A 13,159-nucleotide genomic window follows, 5' to 3' on the forward strand; every position below is an offset into this window, starting at 1 on the left:
CTATCAGAACATGCAGTCCTTTCGGGGGGCCCATGGGGGATGGGAATCCCTCCGCTGGTTCCCCCATGGCTTGTCCTGCCCAATGACTCCTTGCCGGCGCCCCTTCTGGTTCCGGTGGGTGCCCGGCTGCGCAAGTTTTCTGCAAAGTAGGCAGAGATCAAGTCTGATCAGTGGGTCCTGGAAGTGATTCGGGACGGTTATGCTCTGGAGTTTGCCCACTCCCTGCCAGATCATTTTCTAGCTAGAAGACTTGAGGCGGTCCAGAGGAGGGCGACGAAAATGATAGGAGGCTTGCGCCAGAAGACGTATGAGGAGAGACTGGAAGCCCTGAATATGTATACCCTAGAGGAAAGGAGAGACAGGGGAGATATGATTCAGACGTTCAAATACTTAAAGGGTATTAACGTAGAACAAAATCTTTTCCAGAGAAAGGAAAATGGTAAAACCAGAGGACATAATTTGAGGTTGAGGGGTGGTAGATTCAGGGGCAATGTTAGGAAATTCTATTTTACGGAGAGGGTGGTGGATGCCTGGAATGCGCTCCCGAGAGAGGTGGTGGAGAGTAAAACTGTGACTGAGTTCAAAGAAGCGTGGGATGAACACAGAAGATTTAGAATCAGAAAATAATATTAAATATTGAACTAAGGCCAGTTACTGGGCAGACTTGCACGGTCTGTGTCTGTGTATGGCCATTTGGTGGAGGATGGGCAGGGGAGGGCTTCAATGGCTGGGAGGGTGTAGATGGGCTGGAGTAAGTCTTAATAGAGATTTCGGCAGTTGGAACCCAAGCATAGTACCGGGTAAAGCTTTGGATTCTTGCCCAGAAATAGCTAAGAAGAAGAAAAAAAAAAAAAATTTAAATTGAATCAGGTTGGGCAGACTGGATGGACCATTCGGGTCTTTATCTGCCGTCATCATCTACTATGTTAGCTTCTTGTCAGGCGGCGTGGAAGAAGCAGTCTTTTCACCAAACCCTTCAAAGATTGTTAGATCTCAAAGCAGTAGTTCCACTACCCCCTCAGGAGTGTTGCACCGGCAGGTACTCGATTTACTTTGTGGTGCCCAAGAAAGAGGGGACTTATCGGTCCATTTTAGATTTGAAATGGGTCATCAGGGCTCTCAGGGTTTCATCTTTTCTCATGGAGACACTGCAATCTGTGATCCTAGCACTTCAGCTGGGGGAGTACCTGACATAACTCGATCTGACAGAAGCCTACTTGCATGTTCTAATCTGGGACTTCCATCAGCACTTCCTTTACTTTGTGATCTTGGGTCAGCACTATCAGTTCTATGAGCTTCCTTTTGGTCTGGCCACAGCTCCGCAGATGTTCACCAAGGCTGTGGTGGTCGTCGTGGCGGTGTTGTGCAAAGAGGGCATTCTAGTGCATCCCTATCTGGACAACTGGTTGATTTGAGCAAAGTCGTTCCAAGAGAACATCCAGGTCACGGCTCACGTGGTAGAGTTCCTGCAGTCACTGGGCTGGGTTGTCAACCTCTCCAAGAGTTGATTGGAACCTTCTCAGTGGGGTTCGACAACTCCTTGGGGAAGGTATTCCTCCCAGAGGCCCAGGTAAGCAAATTGCAATCTCAGATTCGCCTGCTTATGGTGTCCCGGTGTCCTTGGGTGCAGGATTTCCTCCAAGCCTTGGAGTTGATGGCGACTTCCCTAGATGTGGTGGGATGGGCTCGATCACTCATGCGTCCTCTTCAGTATGCTCTGGATCACCCCGTTCCTCTGAGGGGCTTGGCTCACTGCAGTCTTTGTTGGTGGCTCCAGACCTCCTATCTAGTACAGGGGGTGAGTCTGGCTCAGCCCCAGTGGACGGTGCTTCTCATGGATGCCAGTCTCCTTGGTTGGGGAGCTCAGTGTCTAGGTCATTCAGCTCAGGGCACCTAGTCCACGGAGGAGACATCCTGGTCAATCTATGTTCTGGAGACCAGAGCCATCCGTCAGGTGCTGTTAGCCTTCTGCTCCTTCTTATCAGGCAAGTCAGTCTGTATTCTTTCAGACAGTGCCACGGCGGTGGCTTATGTCAATCGTCAGGGGGGCACCAATAGCACTATGGTGGCGCAGGAGGAGGCTCTGCTCATGGGCTGGGCAGAGACTCATTTTCAGGATATCTTGGCCTCCCACATTGCAGGAGTAGAAAATGTTCAAGCGGACTTCCTCAGTTGTCCCGGAGATTGATGTCTAAGCCACATGGCCTTTCAGTTGATAGTGCAAGCTTGGGTTAGCCCCTCATGGGTCTGATGGCCACGAGTATCAATGCCAAAACACCGCACTTCTTCAGTCATCGCAGAGACAGTCAGGCCGAGGGTCTGAATGCTCTGGTTCAACCATGGCCAGTGCAGGGTCTGTTGTATGTGTTCCCTCCATGGCCACTAGTGGGCAGAGTTCTCCTCTGTATTGTTCGTCATCTGGGCCTTGTGATTCTGGTGGCCCCGGATTAGCCTAGGCGCCCGTGGTATGCAGACCTGGTGAGGCATCTGGTGGCGGATCCTATGCCTCTCTCGCCTGACCTTCTGACTCAGGGCCCCATTCCCGTGTTCGATCCGGGTCCCTTTTGTCTTGTGGCTTTTGAAAGGGAACGCCTAGGTAAGAAGGGATATTTAGATAAAGTGATCTCAACCCTCTTAAGGTCCCAGAGACTTTCCATTTGTGGGTTTAGCGTATATTTGAGGAGTGGTGTGCTGTGCATGGAGTGGTCTGTCTAGGCTGTCGGTTACATCTCGGATCCTGGCACCTGGCAGACAGCAAACCTCTCTTGATTGCACATCAGGTCTGCAAATCGGTCCCTCCATGCCCTTCAGCAGGGAATCCCCAATGACCACCACTCTGCGCTTCTTTGGGGGGAGCTGATCTGCTGTCGTCACTGGAACCGGAACCGTCTGTTGGACAACTTCCTGAACATCAACACAGAAACACAGCAAACATAAGATATGAAGGGCCATGTACGTTAATGCCCACAGTTTGGGCAATAAGATTCTGGAATTAGAGATGGAAATGAGGAATGCTGACCTAGATGTGGTGGCGATATCTGAGACTTGGTTCACAGCCTCCCATGGATGGGATATGGCTATACCGGGATACAACTTACTTCGTCAGGACAGAGAGGGCAAATTGGGAGGAGGGGTGGCACTATACACTAAAGAGGACATCAAAGTTACCAGAATCACAGATGTCAAGTTCACTGGGGAATCCCTCTGGGTAAATTTGGCTAGGGGGAAGGACAAATGCCTGTATCTTGGCATAGTATACAAACCTTCAAGATAACAAGAGGACATGGATATAGAACTGGTCGAAGACATAGAAAATATCACATTACGTGTAGACACAGTACTATTAGGAGACTTCAATATGCCTGATGTGGATTGAAACAAACTTTCCACTGCGACCAGCGGCAGCAGGAAGCTATTAACCTCTATAAGGGGAGCCAGACTTAGACAAATGGTATTAGAACCCACTAGAGATCGGGTGATACTAGACCTGATACTCACCAACGGAGAAAGTGTCACAGAGGTCTCAGTAGGCCACACGTTGGCCTACAGTGACCACAGCATGATATGGTTCAACCTAAGGAAAGGTTTCACTAAGTCAAGCACATCTACCAAGGTCCTCAACTTTAAGGGCACAGACTTCGGAAGCATGGGAGAGTTCGTCCGTCGGACACTACAAAACCAAGCCGAATCAGACAACGTAGAGGTGAGGTGGTCGACTCTGAAATCAACCATACACGAAGCAACCAACCGCTACATAAAATCAATAAGTAAACGGCGACAAAACAATAGACCACAGTGGTTCTCTGCGGAGATCTCGGGCCTCAATAAAAAGAAGAAAAGAGCGTTTAACTTCTACAAACAATCAGGGAAGCAAGAACCCAAGGAAGACTATCTGGCCAAGTCTAAAGTGGTCAAAACAGCAGTCAGAGAGGCCAAACTGCGAATGGAGGAGAATCTAGCGAAGAACTTCAAGAAGGGCGATAAATCCTTCTTCAGGTATATTAGTGACAGAAAAAGGAACACAGACGGGATAGTACGCCTTGGAAAACCTAACGGGAGCTATGTAGAATCGGACTCTGATAAAGCCAAACTTTTAAATGAATACTTCTGCTCTGTCTTCACTTGCGAGGCGCCGGGATCCGGCCCTCAGCTGCAGACAAGGGAAAGCTCAGAAGACCCGTTTCGAAATTTCGAGTTTACACCCAACAGTGTCTACTCTGAGCTATCAAGACTCAAGGTGAACAAAGCTATGGGACCAGACGAACTACACCCCAGGGTGCTCAGGGAATTGAGTGACGTTCTGGCGGAACTGTTATCCGCGCTCTTCAATCTTTCCGTAAGTGCCAACGTCATTCCACTCCACAAAAAGGGAAGCAGGACGGAGGCTACAAATTATAGACGGTAAGTCTCACATCAATAGTGAGTAAAGTTATGGAAACACTAATCAAATGCCAATTAGATACGATCCTGAATGAGGAGAATCTACGAGATCCCCATCAATATGGTTTTACGAAGGGAAGGTCCTGCCAATCGAATCTGATTGGCTTCTTTGACTGGGTAACAATGAAGCTGGATATAGGGGAGTCCCTGGATGTCATATACCTAGACTTCAGCAAAGCGTTTGATAGCGTCCCACACCGCAGGTTATTGAGCAAGATGGGTTCGATGGGATTGGGTGAAACATTAACTGCATGGGTTAGGGACTGGTTTACAAGAAGACTTCAGAGGATGGTGGTAAACTACCCCCTCCGATACGACGGAGGTGATCAGCGGAGTACTGCAGGGCTCAGTCTTGGGCCAAATCCTCTTTAACATCTTTGTAAGAGACTTGGCTGAGGGGCTTCGAGGTAAAATTACATTATTTGCCGATGATGCCAAACTGTGCAACGTAGTAGGCAAAAGCACAACAGACAAAAGCACAGTGCCCGACAATAGCTCAGTGCCCGACAGTATGACTCAGGACCTACTCCTGCTGGAACATTGGTCAGAGACTTGGCAACTGAGTTTCAATGCCAAAAAATGCAAGGTTATGCACCTTGGCGGGAAAAAATCCATGCAGGACTTACACCCTAAATGGTGAGATCCTAGCAAGAACTGTAGCAGAACGTGATTTGGGGGTGATCATTAGCGAAGACTTGAAGTCTGCCAATCAAGTGGACAAAGCTTCATCCAGGGCCAGACAAATCATGGGCTGTATCCTTAGAAGCTTTGTCAGCTGTAAGCCCGAGGTGATAATGCCGCTGTACAGATCCATGGTAAGACCCCATCTGGAATACTGTGTACAATTCTGGAGACTGCATTACCAAAAAGATGTGCTGAGAGTTGAGTCGGTTCAGCGTATGGCCATCAGGATAGTCGCAGGACTCAAGGACCTTCCGTATGAGGAACAGCTGGGCAAGTTGCAGCTATACTCATTTGAGGAACGCAGAAAGAGAAGAGACATGATCGAGACGTTCAAATATGTCAAAGGCCGTATCGAGGCAGAAGAAGATCTCTTTTTTCTTAAAGGACCCACGGCAACCAGAGGGCATCCGTTGAGAATTAGGGGAGGGAAATTCCATGGCAACACCAGAAAATATTTCTTCACCAAAAGGGTGGTTGATCGCTGGAATAATTTTCCGCAACAGGTAATTGACGCGTGCCAGACTTTAAGAAAAGATGGGATTGGCATGTGGGATCACTTCATGGGTGTATTTAGGGGGTGGGTCATTAGTGTGGGCAGACTAGATGGGCCGTGGCCCTATTCTGCCGTCATTTTCTATGTTTCCATGTTTCCCTGCCTAACATCTTAGAGTTTTTGCAGGATGGCCTGGACAGGGGCCTGGCTTGGTCTTCTCTCTGGTTCAGCTTGCAGCCTAGTCAACCTTTCGTGGGTTGTTATGGGGTCAGCGTCTGACTGCCATACCTGATATCGTTCGCTTCTTGCGGGCGGCCAAATTGCTCAAGTCTCCCATGCGACCGTCTGGTCCATCTTGGGATCTGAATCTGGTCTTGTCCGCGCCCAACTTTCGAGCCTTTAGGTGCCTACTCGTTGAAGGACCTTACCCTTAAAGCGGTATTTTTAGTGGCTATTACTTCTTCTAGACATGTTTCTGAGCTGTAGGCTTTCTCTTGTAGGTCTCCCTTCCTGGAGTTTTCTAGGGAGCGGGTCGTGTTGCGGCCCGTTTCTTCCTTTCTGCCCAAGGTAGTTTCTCCTTTCATGTCAATCAGGCAGTGGTCCTCCCGGTGTTGGGTAGTCGGGAGGGCTCTTCAGAACAGAAATAGTTGCGCAAGCTGGATGTTGGTCAGGTCCTTCGCTCTTATGTACAGATGACCCAGGAGATTAGGAAATCAGATCATCTTTTTGTCTTTCTAGTGGATCCTTGTAAGGGGGATGGTGCTTCCAAGGCTACCATTGCGTGCTGGATCAAGGAAACTATTACTTCCACATGCCTTCTTCAGAAAAAAGCATGTTCTGGAATTTCTCAAGGCTCATTCCACTCGGGGCCAGGCAGTTTCTTGGGATGAGTCTTTGCTGGTGCCTCCAGTGGAAACTTGTGAGGTTTGGTCTTCCTTTCATTCCTTTGTCAGGCACTACCATGAGGATGTTCAGGCGCTTCAGGATGCGGTGTTCGGTGAGCGTGTTCTGATGGATACTGCTTTGGTACGTCCCATCTGTAAGATTTATGCCTATACCGGTCTGAAGAGTTTGCTAAAGAAGGAGAAATTAGGTTCTTACCTGCTAATTTTCTTTCTTTTAGACTCTCCAGACCAGTATAGGACACCACCCTGTCTGTTGTCTTGTTGTTCTTGTGGGTGTTGTGCTTGCAGATTTTGCTTTATCTGCGGGTTTTAGTATTTTTCTAGGGCCGGGGAGATCAAAAAACAGTCTTGTTTTCTGTTTAAAGTTCTTGGTTGTGCTTGGCTATTCGACAGACTGATGGATATAGGGAGAGTCACCTATTATGTAGTATTCCAAAATTTTGTCTCAGTCTCCTGCTGGTCATGATGAGATATTACCCATCTGTAAGATCTATGTCTTTACCGGACTGGAGAGTCTAAAAGATAGAAAATGAGCAGGTAAGAACCTAATTTCTCCTTATTTTTTCTACCTTTTTTGTCTAGTCATTTTATTCAAATCACGTTGGTCCCACGCTCTGGTTTCTGTTTATCTTCTGTTAACTCGCTCACCAGGGTCTCCTGCCCATTTGACGTTTTCTTCTTTCTCCGTGTTCACCATTCACCTCTGTACCTTCCTTTCCTCTACCAAATCCAGCATTTCTGTTTCTTTCCCACTGTCTTTCATCTCTCCCTCGGGTCAGATCTCTATTCCCCTCCATGCATCATCTCTCCCTTTCCTTCCCTCCAATATAAGAACATAATAGCCTTACTGGGTCAGACCAATTGTCCATCAAACCCAGTAGCTGTTCTCACGGTGGCCAATCCAGGTAACTAGTACCTGGCCATAACCCAAAGAGTAGCAACATTTCATGCTACTGATCCAGGGCAAGCAGAGGCTTCCCCCATGTCTTAATAACAGACTATGGACTTTTCCTCCAGGAATTTGTCCAAACCTTTCTTAAAATCAGCTACACTATCTGCTTTTACCACAACTCTTGGCAATGCGTTCCCAGAACTTAACTATTCTCTGATTGAAAAAATATTTCTTCCTATTGGTTTTAAAAGTATTTCCCTGCGGAGGGGGGGGGGGGGAGAGGGGCGTGGCTTAGAACGCGCAAGATGGTAGCTTAATCGCGGAGCTCCTCAAGCCCCGGCAACAAATTGAAAGAAAAGAGTTTCATAAACCTTGCCCCTCTCATAAAATGCGCTGTAAAGTCTTTTGGAGATGGCAACAACGCGGCAGGGAAAAGCTGAGAAGCAGAGTACGTTGGGTGTGACTGCTAAAAGATCAAAAATTACTCAGCTGACTCCAACAAAGGTGCTGATCCCGAGTGATGAAGAGGATGTGCTAGGAAAGGCAGATATTATGGCGGAGTTGTTTAAAATACAGCTGATGATACAGGATAATACCAATAAAATCATGGAGGTAAAGGAGGAAGTTGTCAGCCTAAAACAACAGATGCAGATAGTGGATCAGAGAATGCTGCTGATTGAAGATAGAGTCGAGCAGGTGGAAGCTATAACAAAAAAATGTGAAACTGAGAGACAGGCTGTGGAGTTACTGAAAAATCAACTTATTGATATGGAGAATAGAGGAAAGAGGAATAATATAAGACTTCTGGGTTTAGCTGAGAATTTGGAAGGTGGAGATGCAGTACAATTTTTGGAAACATTACTGCCTAAGCTGTTCAGTTAAATTCTAAATGGCAGTTAGAAATAGAACGGGCACACGGAATCCCTGTAAAACGCTCAGCTAACCAGTCTGGCCCAAGACCATTGATTTTTAAAGTTCTACGTTTTCAACATGCTTTAGAAATTTTTAAATTGGCCAAAGCTAATAAAATTTTGAATTATAAAGGCTCCAAGTTGTTGATGGTTCCTGATTTTGCAAAATCAACAGCAAATATAAGGAAACAGTTCATTCTGCTGAGACAACAACTGAAAGAGAAGGGTTTCACTTATGGTCTTTATTATCCATCTACCATGAGAGTCTCTAATGGGAATAAATCCATGTATTTTCAAGATCCAGAAAAACTAAAAGAATTCTTGTTGAATGCAGAGACTATGTCTATTTAATATATGGAGTTTTGTGGAGATAAGAATGATGAAAAGAATAGCAGTTATGTTAAAACTTGGATATATTTTACAAGGTTTTCTCTTTATTGAAAAATGCTGTGAGTAAGTTTTTTTTATTGTGAAGGAAGCATTTTAATTCCTGGGCTTATATGAGCTGATGATGGAGTTCATAGAATTCAATTTTACAGAAGTACAGTGGTAATTTATTTATAATATCAATGAATATATATTTTTCAAGTTTCAAGCCACTTCAAGTATGCCATTTGTCTCTGATTACCAAGACATGCTATTGTGTACAATAGTACTATAATCGCAACATATTTGAACCCTGTGTGAGATGTGCGTGACATTCAGCAAAAGTATGGCAGTGTATTCCCCTAAGAGAAGAGAGAAGATCAAAGTTGTACCTTTCAAAAAGAATGAGCAAGAAATCTTGGGGCAAGAGGAGCAACAGCAAAATGGGGGGATCCTGAACCCAGGTTAGAAGCAAAGACAGAGGGAATGCTCTGGGGTAAAACTGCCCAGTTCCAGCAAATCAATTATACACAAGCTTGGACTTTTTGTGCGGCCACATAAGAAAACATTGTATAATTTTAGTGGAGATTAACAAGTTAATAAATTACCAGGAAAATGTGCCTCAAGGACCACTATATTTTTTTCTGAAGGTCGCCTATATTAGGTTGAATATGCCATGGAAGCCATTGGACATGTAGGTACCTGCCTTGGAATTTTAGCAAATGATGATGTTTTGATAGTGGCATCCACAAGGCTCCTTGATTCAGTCTTCTTTTCAGAGAAGATCTATAATCTTAATTGGATATGGCTGGCAGTGGTACAGATATAACTTCAGATGCCAATGTATTGACAAATGAACTAAGATTGTTTGCTCAGAGGTATCTTCTGCAGTATCAGGTGTCTATACTTTGTGAACAATTGATTACTTGCCTGTATGTTATCAAGTAAGTTTATACACAGTTTGGGGGAGAGAGTCCTTTTGGTGTGTCCCTTTTTTACATTGGTTGGGATAATCATTATGGCTTTCAGTTGTATCAGAATGACCCCAGTGGAAATTATGGAGGGTGGAAGGTCACTTGCATTGGAAACAACAGTGCTGCAGCTGTGTCCATGTTGAAACAAGATTACAAAGAAGGAGAAATGAGCTTAAGGTCAGCTTTTATTTTAGCTGTTAAAGTGCTAAACAAGGCCATGGATGTCAGCAAACGGTCTGCGGAGAAAGTTGAAATTGCAATACTGACTAGAGAAAATGGAATGACAACAATAAGGGTTTTGAAGCAAAAGGAGGTAGAAGAATTAATAAAGAAGCATGAGGAAGAAGAAGCAAAAATCAAACGAGAGAATATCAAAATTAGAAGTTGAAGAAATAGTTGGAGTGTTGAACAAATAGCCTATTGAGTGTCGGTGGACTAATGGGAGAATGAAAAGTTGGAATAACGAAAGAGTAAAGCATAGAGATACAGTTTTTTGAATGGATCAATTTAATACCGGAAGGCTCATGTGGAATGGCATATTTTATCAAATGTACTGAAGATTTTTCTTTTTGGTGGCTAGTTACTTATGTTAAAATTTTTGTTTTTATTTATAACAGTGTAATGTCTCTCAGCAGTCAACTTGCATTTATTTGTATATTTTATTCTTTTAAGTTTGAAAGATCCTTTTCTTAACAATAAATTTGTATAATTTTAATAAATTTATATATTTGAGATTTTTAAAGGATAGGGTGCTACCTTTGTTTTAGATGGATTTCTGATTTGATAAATTATTGTTATATGGGAGATTTTATTTTCTTATGAGATTAAAACTTTTTTACTGGATGATATAATTGATATTTTTAACTTTAATTAATGGAATTTATTTTTAATATTTATTGTTTCTGGGGTATAGTATTTTATATGTAATTTGTATAATTTTAAGATTAATTTGCATATTAGGGATTTACAGTTAGGGTGATATCTTGTTCAGATGAATTTGTGATTTGATAAATTAAAGATATTTGAGCTGCCTGTTTTCTTATAGGGTAAATGGGAGGATTTTTATATAATGATAAGGGGGTGTATATGAATTTAAAAAAAAAAAAATTTGCAAATTAAGAATGTTTATATTATAATCTTAAGAAATGATAATATAATAAAGTGAGTTTGAGTTGCCAGGGGGAGGGATTTAGTGTTTGCTTACCTCAATGTGTGTTCTAGGACAGTCAGTGTGTAATGTAATGTAATTTATTTCTTATATACCGCTACATCCGTTAGGTTCTAAGCGGTTTACAGAAAATATACATTAAGATTAGAAATAAGAAAGGTACTTGAAAAATTCCCTTACTGTCCCGAAGGCTCACAATCTAACTAAAGTACCTGGAGGGTAATAGAGAAGTGAAAAGTAGAGTTAGAGGAAAAATAAAAATAAAATAAACATTTTAACAAGACAGCATTGATCTAAATACTTTGGAATGTAGAATGTGTGTGGGAAGGGGGGTTTGGGAGGGAGAAGGGAGGGTTTTATAGGTTTGGGAAGGTTGAGTGGGAGGAAATGGATTGTTTTTTGGGGGATGGAGTTGAGGGAAGGGAGGGTTTAGGAAGATTCATTTGGAAACAGGTTAAGGTTTATGAGATTATTTTCAGAAAAATGGTGTTCATTTTGCAAACTTATAATTTTTTTGATTACTTGTCTTTAAAGAATCACTTTAATTTTATATATTATGATGGCTTTTAAAATTTTTTCAATCAATGTGAATGGCCTAAATCACCAGATCAAAAGAAAAAAAGTGTTATCCTTTCTGAAAAAGCAGAATGCGGATGTTTGTTACATACAAGAGACTCATCTTAATTTGACAGAATCTAAGAAATTGGAAGGGGGATGAGTGAAGCATTGTTTTTATGCTCCTGCCGTTGGGAAAAAAGCAGGTGTGGCTATACTTATTAATAAAAAATGTAATGCCACTTTTCATTTGGTAAGTTCAGATCCTCAAGGCAGATGGGTACATGTAGAAATGAGTATGGGAAATACTACTTTGACTTTGTTTAATGTGTATGCCCCTAATTCGAATCAACAGGGATTTTTTAAAACATTACAGAGATTGTTGCTCCTACTGGCTGCTTCTAAATTAGTTATGGCTGGAGATTTTAAATTAGTTATGGCTGGAGATTTTAATGCTGTTATGGATCCATTATTAGATAAAAAGCCATGTAAAAATATAAAACCTTTAGGGTTAGATAATTTGGCTCATTCATGTGATTTAAAAAATATTTGGCGTATTCTTCATTTTAATGAACAAGACTTTTCTTTTTGTTCACAGGTTCATAAGTCTTTTTCCAGAATAGATTATATTTTTATTTCAACTCAATTAATTCAACAAGTGCTTAAAGCTTCCATAGATTCAATCATTTTATCTGATCATGCGGGTATATGGATTGAACTTCAAATAGATCAACAGGAATATAATAGACCTGTTTGGAGATTTGATAATACAATGCTTGCAGATACAAAATTTATCGAGGATTGTAAATCACAAATTAGTGAATTTTTTCTGTTTAATTTATCAGAGGATAGTTCTATGGAAAATTTATGGGATGCCTTTAAGGCTACCATGAGAGGCTCTATCATTTCATATTTTGTTTATATTAGAAAACTATTAAAAAAGCAATTTTCAGAATTGGAAAAAGAAATGAAAATTTTGGAATCTAAATTGATTAACAAATGTGAACATAATACGTTGCAGGATCTTTTAAAAATAAAAGGTAAATATAATGAACTATCTTCAAAATTAATTAGGAAAGATATTTTCTCCAAACAAACATTGTATTATGGAAATTCTAATAAGGCGGGAAGACTATTGGCAAGCTATCTTAAAGCTAAAAAAAGAAGGAATAACATTATGGCAATTAAGGATGATAAAGGAGTTATACAAAATCAGATTTGGAAAATATTAAATCAATTTCTAACTTTTTATAAAGATCTGTATTCTTCCGAGCCTTATGCGGACAGAGAAAAGGATGGATTAGAATTTTTAAATGTAATTATTGGACCTAAGGTTCTGGTTCATATAAAAAGAAATTTAGAAATGCCGATATCTCTAAAAGAATTAGAAACAGCGTTGAAATCTCTTAGAGTTGGATCTGCTCCAGGTGGTGATGGTTTTACAGTATAATTTTATAAAGCATTCCAAATTCTTCTTTTACTTCATTTGTTAAATTTATATCAGTCACAACTTACTAAGGGTTGTATTACAGGTACTATGGCTGAATCATTAACTATTGTTTTGCCTAAGCCAAATAGAGATCCTACTTTGGTTTCAAACTACAGGCCTATCTCTTTAATAAATGTAGATGGTAAACTTTTGGCTAAGATATTGGCTTTGCGCTTAGCCAAGGCTCTCCCTTATATTAAAGATATGCACCAAACAGGATTTGTTGCTAAAAGACATTCATCTAATAACTCTAGATTAGTGTTCCATATGCTAAATTTAACC

General features: G+C 41.9%; 1 protein-coding gene and 1 pseudogene across 3 annotated transcripts in view; both read left to right on the forward strand.

Annotated features, from left to right (window-relative positions):
• Window positions 1–13,159, forward strand: part of LOC117345559 (enoyl-CoA delta isomerase 1, mitochondrial-like) — a 96,959-nt gene that overhangs the window by 20,415 nt on the left and 63,385 nt on the right. The window lies entirely within an intron of this gene.
• Window positions 9,014–10,053, forward strand: LOC117369359 (annotated as a pseudogene).

The sequence above is a fragment of the Geotrypetes seraphini genome, chromosome 11 (genome assembly GCF_902459505.1).
Source record: "Geotrypetes seraphini chromosome 11, aGeoSer1.1, whole genome shotgun sequence".
Lineage (NCBI taxonomy): Eukaryota > Metazoa > Chordata > Amphibia > Gymnophiona > Dermophiidae > Geotrypetes > Geotrypetes seraphini.